Here is a 12,793-nt window from a genome sequence, read left to right as displayed (position 1 = left end):
ATAAATACAATTCAATGATATGATTCAAATTAGAGGGAGATCAGCTGCAGTTAGAATTTAGCCAAGCAATTCATCACAAAATTTGAGAGTTTATACAATTACTTGCTTGGCGGTCTGTGCCATTTCAGGATACTGGTGCCTCATAGCTACATTCTAAACCCACCATTATCAGATGGTACAATGTACCAGTACTGCATGGGAATTATGGGAGGGACATATAATGTTACCCATGCACATCCATCCTGTCCCATTCTGTTAGATTCCAAACCATTGTCATATCTTGAGAATGTTTCAACTGATTTGGTCCATATCATCATGACATTAAGTTCTACACCTGATCAGATCCTGGTTTTCATAGGACCAGGGACATTTATACCTTATAGTTATTTTTTAGTTTAAAATTTCAAATGTAGCCCTTGTTGAGTGAGATAATGGTCCCATTATCACACGTTTCATTCTCATCGCAACACAATACATCATTAGAAGAAAAAAGATCAAACTAGTATAGAACAAATAAAGATCCCTCAATATGTATACACAGTGATAAACATATACACAAGTGAAACAATAACTTATGTAGAAATAAAACTTATGTAATACAGTTTGCTGATCGTAATGGTTTAAACATAATTTATCTAAAACAAACCCTTCTCATTTCTAATTTTGAATACCTGGTAATCACATGAATAGTGAAAAAATTGGCATACATGTATATCCATTACAGTTGAAAGTTTGCTCATTTATTCAATTTACAAAAATCAATGTCAGTATCCTGTTCTAGCTGGTGCAAATATTCCACTTAGATGCACTTCCAATAAAAATCACTTCCTCATGTTTCATCCTACATAAATACAGAAAAAAAAACCCAGTGTTAAGGAGCTTAGTGGTGTAGCATATTGTGTGGTTCTAACCTTACCAGTTAACCTTTGACATTACCTGTTCGGTGTAGGTTTCATCCCCTTGCAATGTGACCTTTTACCCTAGGACTGATGGTGAGGACCACCATGTGTTTCTGTAATCTCATATGTTGACAGATCTTGAAGGTAACATATATTACATTCACTAATTATCATACTGGAAGTCCCCAAACATTGGAAAGGAATAGAAAAACTTGAATTTGTTTTCAAAAGTTTGTTTATTCTGCTGAATGTAAAGAAAATGTTTTTTATGTAAAATTATTTCTATGATATGAAATAAAATATAAACAGAACTAATTCACACAAATAAGCTAGAGACAGTTTGGTCACCTTTGACCTATGACATGGGGACACTTGACATTTTTGTTTTCTTCTGTTGTCATGGTAACATGACCTGATGACAGGAGAATGGAAGAGGTTTCTAATTTGATGTGAGTGCTACAATAAGCAGACAACATTTATAGCACAAAGCCATTCTTCCTAAGTAGAAGTGATGATGGGGAATGATAATAATGGCTGTGCCTCAGGGAAACTGTAATTTTGATGTCAAAATGAAAATCTCAGTTAAAATCTAGGCCCAGCAGAACAAGTACACTGCTAAATTTTTCAAACCAGAGACATTGTTATATTGAGATGTGTTAAATGTAGATCTCCAGCTTAGTGATAGATACAGTATGATTGTTATGTTGATTCACAGATAATTACACAGTATGGGTGAGAGGCAGTCTTTAGTCTAGTAAAATTTAAGAAACAAATTTACTTAAATTGTGCATTATTTAGATACTTTAAACAATATCTTTCCTGTCTTGTGTACATGTCTGACTTGATTGACTCTTGTGTCCCACTTCCACATACTGATATTAAATTTCTCCTCCCCTCTCCTCCCCTCACCACCACCCAACATGTATTTTGTATCTGTACACTGATATACATTACTGAAAAAATTTCTGTTACATTTAATCTCTAGATAAATCATTTTAAATGCCATGAAATATTGTTTTGTGAAAGTGTTTAGTTTTCCCTTTTAGAAAGTTATATAATATAGATGATATTAAGAACACTCACCTGTACAGGGAAGAATTTCCACCTGCTGTGTGGTGTAGGCTTAATATCATCTAACTTTATGTTGAGTCTGATACTGTTGTACGTATATAGCATCCTGTGATAGGTCAAGATTTTTATAGACATTTTCCTTAAATTCAGATAAAGGCGGAACTTTTAAATATCAGGTTTCCAATTAAATAACCATTGCAGTGTCACATAGTTGCATGTCATGTCTGAAGGGGACGACTTTAAAAACTGAGTTCAGAAACTTGTGAAAAACTAATTTGCTCAGGTGATGGAGGAGAGGTTTTTGGTAAACAAAATCTAGGAGTTTATTTGTTTTTTTGTGTAAAACTGGTGCTTAAATATTGAATTTACATAAAATTTAAATTTTCATTCTTTCCATTGTTTAAATAGTTTTGAAAGTTAACAAAGACAAGTGATTTTGTTCTCAGCTGTTAGAGTCTGTGTTGTGTATGTTAAATAGCTATAAACAGGTCCATGTTAAGTTGTTACCAAAGGGATACAAGGAAATGAATAAGCCTCCATTTCCCATTATATATGAAGTTTACTCTACCCATAGGCCAAAGCAAATGAATTTATAGATCAAACAAGTCATGTCTTATTCGCAGTTGTATGCTTAAATGAATTTTGAATTAGTTTGTGATGGCCTTATATGTGGACCCGTGAGGCCTGAAGGGATTTGTGAGCCAGACACAACACTAAAGCCTGATCTGTCAGGGTAGAGACAAATCTATTGTGACTGGCCGCTGGTCACATCATTACCACTAGTGGTCAGCAGTTGTTAGCTTAATGTGGGAAAGCAAGTTAAATCTTCAAATAGGGCTGTTTTTGAGTTGATTCTTGAATTTTAACATAACATCACCTGATTGAAGATTTAACCTTTACTGTGAGAAGAAAAATTCCAAATACTTTCTTTATATTTCAATTTTGGTCAAGAAAAGTGCTGAGTGATTGTGTTTCTATATGGTAGCTGTGATAGAGAGGATTAAGGCCTATTGATAGGTTGATACCTGTATTAGCTTAGATATGGATGACTGGAAGACATACTTTTATTGGCAGATTATAATCAATGGTTGTCAAGTGTTCCGTTAAACAGCATGTCTTATTGATAACTTTATCATAATTAATATTATAATCAATTTGATGATCATTTCATTGTTATTTCTATCACATGGTTCTAGTTGTATAAAGCCTAAAATCCACAAAATTCTGAACATAGAAAAAAAATATAAAAAAAAATAAAACCAGCCAAAACAGTTGAAGTTACATTACATGCTTTGTGTGATAATTGAGTTAAAACTGACCAAGTGTAGTCATTCAAGAAAATTGTATGAGTAGCAATGATACTAGAGCAGAAAGTTATCAATGTTAACAACAATAACAATAATGACGAGGACATCAATTATGTTAGAATCATGATGATGTTTTAACTTGGAGCAGACTACTGACCGGTGTGTGACTCTTTACTTGGTTACGGTGGCTGAGTATCAGTGATTTACTTCCATCATTGAGATAACAATCAAACTGTACCTGTGCTGGAAACACCATTATTTTGTTTACATCAGATATACTAAGGATAATTATGGTGATGTTTACATCAAGTTAATTGGGAGGCATCATTGGGGTTTCTGATGCATGTAAATTTGGTGAGGTACAATTGGGGTTTCTTATGCAATGCTAATTGGAAGGCACCAATGGGTTTTCCATTTTCTGGCTATAGTACATGAAGAGGCAAAATAATAGGATTTCTGTAGGCTGGGTTGTGTCTGTTTTGAAGGAATTTACCACCTGCCTCTGACCTGGCCTGCTTGACTTTCTAATCCGCTCCTCCACCCCGCTACAATCAGAAGTCCAGTCCCAGTAACACGTGGATACTGACACTCTGTAGATCTTGTAACAGACCAGGTGTACTCTGCTCGGTGTTTAATGAGGTGAAAGTTTGAAAATCTGAAATTCCTGTCCATTGACTGATACACTAAGCATCAGATCTGTATTATTTAACAGACTGGTGTTACTGCTACAGGTAAATCTACCAGACAAGGTACATATCCTTGGTTGTACTAAACAGGATAATACGCCGGCTACCTGGAGAGACTTTCTGTACCTAGTGGTGTGTATCTCTACAGGAGACACCGGTAAAAGTGAGCTCAGCATTACTAGCTACCAGTGGTCAGTACTGGACCTTATCACTGGTCAGAGAGATCCTTACTGGGACAATCATTGGGCCCTTGTGATATTTCTCTGATCAGAAGAGTTTTGATGTAAGTCATGTTAGGAGGTAAAAGTTAGATGAGCTTACACAGATGATAACAGTGCTATCTGTACCTGGGGACTCACCTGTACAACACACCTGAGACAGGACCGCAAGACTTACTAACGACCCCTCAGCCTGCTCATATGGACTGTAATAAGTGGTTTTGGATCCTCATTTATCGTTTTGAGACAAAATAAGATTTAAAGTCATACATAGTCAACAATATCATGATGTTCACTTATTACATTGTGTGGAGTTCCTGAACAATGTAAACAACGTGTTGATCACTACAACACTTGTTGGAGAAGGCGGCCTTGAAGACTCCACTTGTATCACACTTGTTATGTTGGTATATATGTTGGAGAATTTACACCTATGTTCGTTTACACCTGTTACTTTTACACCTCAACAAATTACTCCTGAAAGGTTAACACTTGGAAGTGAACAGCTGAAGGAATCATACTGGTGTAATTCATGCGCATGGGATAATTACCTCTATACAAATCTAAGGAAGGATTAAACTTGGTGAAACTTTTCCTTGTTTAGAGGAGTAACTTGTCTATTTTAATTACACTGGTGTGTTTACACCAGTATACTTGTGTTACTGACCTACCTAAATTATACAGCCATGATTCCTCGGCGTAACCAAAGGACTGGAGGATTGTCCAGTGCCTCTTTCTCATCACGAACAACACCGAATGCCTCCTCAACAGTACACAGTGCATCAGCATCAATTTTACTACGCGAACGTGAACATCAACGGGACCATACTGGACCAAAATCTCCACAGAGTCCAAAATCTCCAGATGAAATCAAACATCCTTCACGCTCAGCTTCATTTTCATCTCAACATTCAAATAGCCACTCTTCAAAATCTTCCACAAATTCGTCAAAACAGTCGGTAAGACTAAATCATCTGATACGTATTTGTTCATAAGTCTTACCTGCTAATGTTACAAACCAAATCATTGTATCCTAAATACTATATTGCTGAAATCTGCTATTTCAACAGGAAAAATTGCTTGTTTTCTTGTACTTGATTATTAATCATATAAGCAGCACTCATGTTTGGTTTGATTTTATCCATTTGCCATTCATGTGCCCATGAATGCCAACATAAAGCATGTATCATTTTAAATTTTCATCTTCTAAAGGGAGGTAACCCCAATTTGTTTAAGATGGCAGTTCAGGATCTGGTAATACACCAATGATTTTAGTTAGGTTATGCCTTGCCGTTGGCATACAATGTAGTAAATATTATAGACTGATTAAAACCCCCAAAAACTGAAAATGAGGATAGTCAGAAAATGTATAGCAAAAAGTAGGTCACTTTGACCTATATTTTGCTTGCTGACCGGAATCAGTAAAGAATTTCAACCTCAGAACTCTGAATCAAACCATTGTTAGTAACATAATGCCTCTACCCTGTATATGTTGATATCATAGTTTTTCGTCTGTCATGAAAGTTAGGGAATTGTAGTTTGTTTTATATTTTATATGGAATAGAAGAGGTTTTTTTGTGAAAATCAAGTGAGTGTAATTAGGAATATAGGGAAAGATGATGTGTATGAAGACCTAGCTATAATGAGATTGAGATGTTAAGGTAGGTATGTGTGGAAATAGATATAATTGAGAATATCAGGAGTTTGGATAAGGTGTTCCGAGATAAGTTAACTTGAAATCAGAAAAGGCAATTATAAGGATGAGATTAGTGAGAGATGAATGAGAAACGGATAGAGAGAGGAGAAGGGGGATGAAAGAGGGGGATAAGGGAGGAGGAGAAGGGGGATGAAAGAGGGGGATAAGGGAGGAGGAGAAGGGGGATGAAAGAGGGGGATAAGGGAGGAGGAGAATGGGGGATTAAAGAAGGGGATAAGAGAGGGAAAGGAAATGGAGAGAAATAGAGAGGGAGGGGTTGGAGCCTGGGAGGGAGAGGAATGAGACGAAGAGATAGAGATTGGTATTTAGGATAAGATGAAATTGTAGAGTGGGGAAAAGGAGTTTGCACTCAATGTGGTGAGAAAGGAAAGAATGATTTGATTGTGTAAGATTGAGTATAAGATCTAAGGATATGGGCAACTGGGTTGATACAGATGGGGAAGATGATGATGGTGATGATGATGGTCAGAAATATGTACACTGTACATGTTTAAGGTGTCATTTCCACTCACAGTTATGATGTATAGGTAGGTAGATGGTTGTCATCACTCTCTTATTTATCATATAAAAAATGACTGACCTTTGATTGTAAACAGGGCTGTTTAAGAGAAATGTCAGGGCAAGGATCAGTCTCTAATACACATCTCTATGTTTTCATTCACCAGGTCTTCATATCACAGACTTTGTCATTTCTTTGTGTAAATCATTGGGGAAACAAATACCTCAATATGAAAAAATATAAATACCAAAGAAATATATATGCCTGGAAAACTACATAGTGCGACAGTTTGATCTACTTTAAGGCTAAGGTAACTCACCTTGTGTTTCACGTGTATCAGTCTGTATATACATATTTCTACGTTATATATTCCTGTATGCTAGAAAGTATTTTATGAAAATTTCAGGTGAGCGAGATGTTGAATGTTGTGTGCATGTATTTCTACTCGTCACCTGTGGCTGATAACCTGTAAATGTGTTTTGTACTGAACACAGATAGTTTTACAGGTAATACCAGGTCACACACAGGTAACACCAGGTTCTGAAGGATGTACACTATAGATATGTGTACGCTGTTTCATAAAGTACATCCATCTTCATGTTGTCATGGCCTCTTGCTCAAATCTCAAATTGTTCTAAAATCACTTGTCCAAAATGACCTAACATACTACCTTATTACTTGTTGTGATGACAAAGTTGAGTATAATTAAAATCTTATACTTATATTAGGATGTAATGCCAAATTGATTCATACATTTTACTCAAATCATGATAACAATGCAATGTAGAATATTAGATTCCTAATTGTGATGTCACACATTTTCCCATAAATGTTGTCAACTTCCTTGTCATAACTTGGGGCGTTATGAATATAACATGGAAAAATATTGTTTTGATAGCTCCACATCGCAAAGGATGTTATACAGGGCCACACAGTAGAATATCATACAGGGCCACACAGTAGAATCTCATATGGGTTACATATGGCATCACCTTCTATGAAAATCACAGAAGATGATGAGGTAGAATATCAAAGGGTTACAAGGTAATAGGTAGGCTGTCTTACAGGGCCACACAGAAGAATAACTTACAGCCACACTAAAGAATATCATACAGGTCACACAGTAGAATATCATAGAGGGTGATGAATAGAATATCATACCGGCCACAGTAGAAAATCATAGAGGGTGATGAGTAGAATGTCAAATGGTGGCACAGTAGAGTATCATAGCGGATGATGAATAGAATATCATACTGGCCACACTTTAGAACATCATAGAGGGTGATGGTGATGAGGTAGTGTCAAAGGGTCACAAAGTAGAATGGTATCAGGGTTGCATTAGGTAGACTCATACAGGGCCACACAGTAGAATAGCATACAGGGCCACACAGTATAATATCATACAGGGCCACACAGTAGAATATCATACAGGGCCACACAGTAGAATATCATACAGGGCCACACTGTAGAATATCATACAGGGCCACACAGAATATCATACAGGTCCACACAGAATATCATACAGGGCCACACAGTATAACATCATACAGGGCCACACAGCATAATATCATACAGGGCCACACAGTAGAATATCATACAGGGCCACACAGTATAATAGCATAGAGGGTGATGAGGTAGAATGCCATCCAGGGGCACGGCAGAATATGAAAAAGGATGATGAGGTAAAATGTCATATAGGGCTACACAGTTGAATATCATAGAGGATCCCAAGGTAGAGAGTCATATTGTCACAAGGTAGAATGTTTAACGGGATCTCAAGAAAGAGTATCAATCAGAGTTACGAGGTAGACAAATTAAGGTAGAATGTCATACAGGGTCATGAGGTAGAATATCAAACATGGTCTCAAGATAGTGTGTCATACGGAGACACAAGGTAGAATGTCAAAGGGTCAAAAAATAGAATGTCATACAGGTTCAAAATGTAGAATGTCATACAGGGTTACAAGGTAAAATGGCACAAGCAAGGATGTTAAAGAGTCAAAAGCTAGAGTATCCAAGGATATCACAAGGCAGAATAACCACAGTGTCCCAAGGTAGAATGCCATTTCAACATTCTCTGAGAGATACCATCTCTTTTAATTATTGAAAAAGAAAGAAGATCATAGATATATCATAAAAGAACAAATGGGAAATTGTAGACTTGAATTAAAACAGCCATTACGTCTGGAGATTGAAAGTGAGTGTGGTGAGGTTGACCTCAGTCAGACAGGTGTTATGGAAGGCCACACAACAGGTAATGTTATATAGTCCGATCAGGTATCTATACAGGAAACACTACATATATACACTGTACAACACGAAACATCAATGCTGTGTTCAGTGATGCATTGAAATTTGATGAAAATTGGGAGATTTTTTTTTTTTATCTAGTTCTTCTTGAAAGAATCATAGAATAAAAAAAAAATTTGTTTTATTGAAATAGATATTGTCATTACAAATAATTTATTTGGCCACTATTGAAGATATTGAGAGCATGGTTGACTAATTTCCTCCCTAATTTATCAATTTTCTTCACAAAATGAGATAAAAAATACTGTTTCACAAACAAGTGGGAAAAAGGCCTGCTTTCGTTGATCAGATTTTTAAAATGTCCCGTTTTGGATAAGTCTAACAGACCTCTTAGAAAACCCGTTTCAAAACTTTGTCATAAATTTGATGTCATTAGCAATTATCAGAGGGTCGTGTCAGATGACACCTAGGACTGCATCAGAGGGTCTGTCAGATGACACCTGGGACTGCATTAGAGGGTCTGTCAGATGACAAATGGGACTGCATCAGAAGGCCTCACAAATGACACCCAGGACTGCATCCAAGGGTCTGTCAGATGACACACAGGACTGCATCCAACAGTCTTTCAGATGACACCTGGGACTGTATCAGGTCTGACATATGACACACAGGACTGCATCCGACAGTCTGTCAGATGACATCTGGGACTGTATCTGGTCTGTCAGATGACACATGGGACTGCATCCAACAGTCTGTCAGATGACACCTTGGCCTGTATCACAGAGTCTGTCAGATGACACATGGGCCTGTATCACATGGTCTGTCAGATGACACCTGGGACTGTATCACAGGATCTGTCAGATAACACCTAGGACTGTATCACAGGGTCTGTCAGATGACACCTGGGCCTGTATCACAGGGTCTGTCAGATGACACCTGGGCCTGTATCACAAGGTCTGTCAGATGAAACCTGGGACTGTATCACAGGATCTGTCAGATAACACCTAGGACTGTATCACAGGGTCTGTCAGATGACACCTGGGCCTGTATCACAGGGTCTGTCAGATGACACCTGGGCCTGTATCACAAGGTCTGTCAGATGAAACCTGGGACTGTATCACAGAGTCTGTCTGATGACACCTGGGCCTGTATCGCAGGGTCTGTCAGATGACACCTGGGCCTGTATCACAGGGTCTGTCAGATGACACATTGGACTGTATCACAGGGTCTGTCAGATGACACCTGGGACTGTATCACAGTCTGTCGTAGGATTACAAGGACTACATTATATATATATCCAAGGACCAGGCTGAGGGTAACCAATACTGTATCAAGAATCTATGGGGATACCCTGGGCTGTATCTGTGGGGATACCCTGGGCTGTATCTGTAAGTCTGTCCTTAGATTAGAACTAGTATGGGTCTGATAGGCATACTTGATGGTAATATATATTTGTCAGATTACTGTACATGTTGTTATTTTCTAGGTGTTCAATCTTTCGTTGTAAGATAGATTTAAACGACGAAAAAATAGAAGACCCTGAATGAGAAAACTAATAGAAAAGGGCATGAGTCTGTATCATGATTTTGGTGAGAGAAAGAAAAAAGAAAATTTTTGATAGTTCAAACTTTTGGTAAAACTGTTAAAATATAGATGTTTACATCCTCGTGTTTTAATGCCCTGTACATTTTCTCAGATGAAAAAAAAAAACATCAGTTTGTAACATCTCTTTCATTTCAAATATGCATGTATAGGTGTTTGAAGATAAGCTGTAAGCTTATGATGGTTATTGGGCTTTGGCCTATAGAAGTTATGTACTGAGATATATTGGCCTCTCAGTGTCTCAGTGACTCGTTAAGCTGACGATGCTGTTTAGTTTTTCTTCATCTTGATAGACCAGCTGAGATATGTATTTACCAGACACTCGACTCCTTCATCCCAGTCCAGCCATTCAAAGTAACGTCAGTTTATCAGTCTTTATATTTTCTATGCAGATAAATGTAGAAAGTGTTCATTATAACCAAACTGGGAATAAAGATTTAAATTAGGTTGTTTGAAATTTTAAAACAGAATTAAATGTTAATTGAAAAATTTTTAAGAAAATTTTCAATTCAAGCTCAAAATTTGTAAGTTAACAAGCCATTTTAGTACAAAAGAACCATTTCTTTCTTTGCACAGCTAGAATTTATACCATCCAAATATATTCTTTCTCCAAAACTTCTGAAAATTATTCTGTTTCAATTCTTGTAAAATATGTTTGGGAAAAAATCAGTGAAAAAAGGAATGAAAACTTTTAAAAATCACTAAAAAGATTTTTCAGAAGTTTGGTTGATATTTCCATGTAAGCAATGTTGTTTACACTGGAACATCAAGCTGTCAGCTTTGTGGAGTGATTTCCATACCCCCAAGAAATATCTCACATTTTTGGTGAGGAGGAAGGCAAGTTTTATCAGGAATAGCTCAATACAGCCAATGCTAAAACCAGCACAGAATTTTTTTACTGTTTTTTTTCCTGTTGGCTCTCACCAATGTTTCAGTTTTGTTTTAGTAGAATACAGAAGTTCTTTGTGTGGTGAGATTAGGGTGAACAGTTTTGTTCTTGGAGTTTAACATGCACTGTCAGAAAATAAGAGAAAACATGGAAGCTGTATGTGTATCGGAACTGATGTTGGTCGGTGTAGTATCTAGATACTGCATGTGATTTTACTGGCAATATCATCAGTCTGGAATCCAGAGTAGAGGTGTGAAATAATATTTAGGAATTGTAGAATTATTCTGATAATTGGCAGCAGATTTCACGGTCCACATCCCTCATCATGTTCTCACTAGGTGGAGAGGAAAACGTAAGTGTGAAATATTTACAGTCAGACTGTCATATTGTGTGGTCATTGGGAGTAGGGTGGGGCCAAGGATGGGATGATAGGAATGGGAGAACTGTTTAGATTTTTGTGTGATTTTGTAGTCATTGGTTGGTGAGGGAGCTGAAATGGTTAAAAGCTTTCCATGAGGGTACTTACTTACTGTATATGTTTAAAAATTTCAAATTGGGAAAAATTATTTTGTAAAATGAAGGCAACATTAACAATGCATGGCAATTTATAGTTTGAATGTGAAATATGTTAAGATTCAGTGTTATGTAAACCTTAGGTAGGGATGTATCTTGTGTTTTTAGGACAAGGGATGAGTGAAGGGGTTGGGGCAGAGGTGGAGATTGGTTTAGGGCCCCTTGGGGGTTTAGATTGCCAAGGGGGTGCAGGAATCAAGTGCTGTGTTTAGAGTGATTGGTGGAGGGGTTGGTCAGCTGGTCTTTTTTTATGTTAAACTTTATTTTGCAAAACAATTTTTAACTGATATCAATTACTTTTGTTGGCTTGGATTGAAGCTCATAAGATGTCTTCCTGTGGGAAGAAAGCCAGAGTACGCGGGGAAAACCCACGAGGTCGGGCAGGTGACTTGTTACCATTTCACGTCTGTACCTGGAATCAAACCTCAGATGTTTTGGTGAAAGACCAGTGCTTTACCAATGTGTCACCCAAACCATATGATGTAGGGGTGGGTCAGCTGGTATAGGGGTGTATGGTATATAGATGGGCAGGCTGGTGTAAATGTGGGTTGGCTGGTGTAAGGATAGGGATTGGTGTATGGGAAGGAATTGGTTTAGGGGTGGGTGGGATGGTGTAACGGTTGGGTGACTGGTATAGGGTTGGGTTGGTTGATGTAGGGGTAAGTCGACAGGTGTATGGGTAGGAATTGGTTTAGGGGTGGGTGTGATGGTGTAACGGTTGGGTGACTGATTTAGGGTTGGGTTGGTTGATGTAGGGGTGGGTCGACAGGTGTATGGGTAGGAATTGGTTTAGGGGTAGGTTGGATGGTGTAACGGTTGGGTGGCTGGTATAGGGTTGGGTTGGTTGATGTAGGGGTGGGTCGACAGGTGTATGGGTAGGAATTGGTTTTAGGGGTGGGTTGGATGGTGTAATGGTTAGGTGGCTGGTATAGGGTTTGGTTGGTTGATGTGGGGATGGAAAGAAGAAGGAGTGAGGGAATCAATATAATGACTAAAACAGTATGGTTGTTGTACAACTGATTGCTCTGTGACTACATCAAATGAACTATGTTAAGAGAATTCCATGTGGAAATGATAAATTT

This window comes from Ylistrum balloti, unplaced genomic scaffold (genome assembly GCF_031769215.1).
Source record: "Ylistrum balloti isolate Yb309-2 unplaced genomic scaffold, AGI_CSIRO_Ybal_v1 Utg370392, whole genome shotgun sequence".
In the NCBI taxonomy this organism is placed as follows: Eukaryota; Metazoa; Mollusca; class Bivalvia; order Pectinida; family Pectinidae; genus Ylistrum; species Ylistrum balloti.
Note: the sequence above shows the minus strand (reverse complement) of the source record.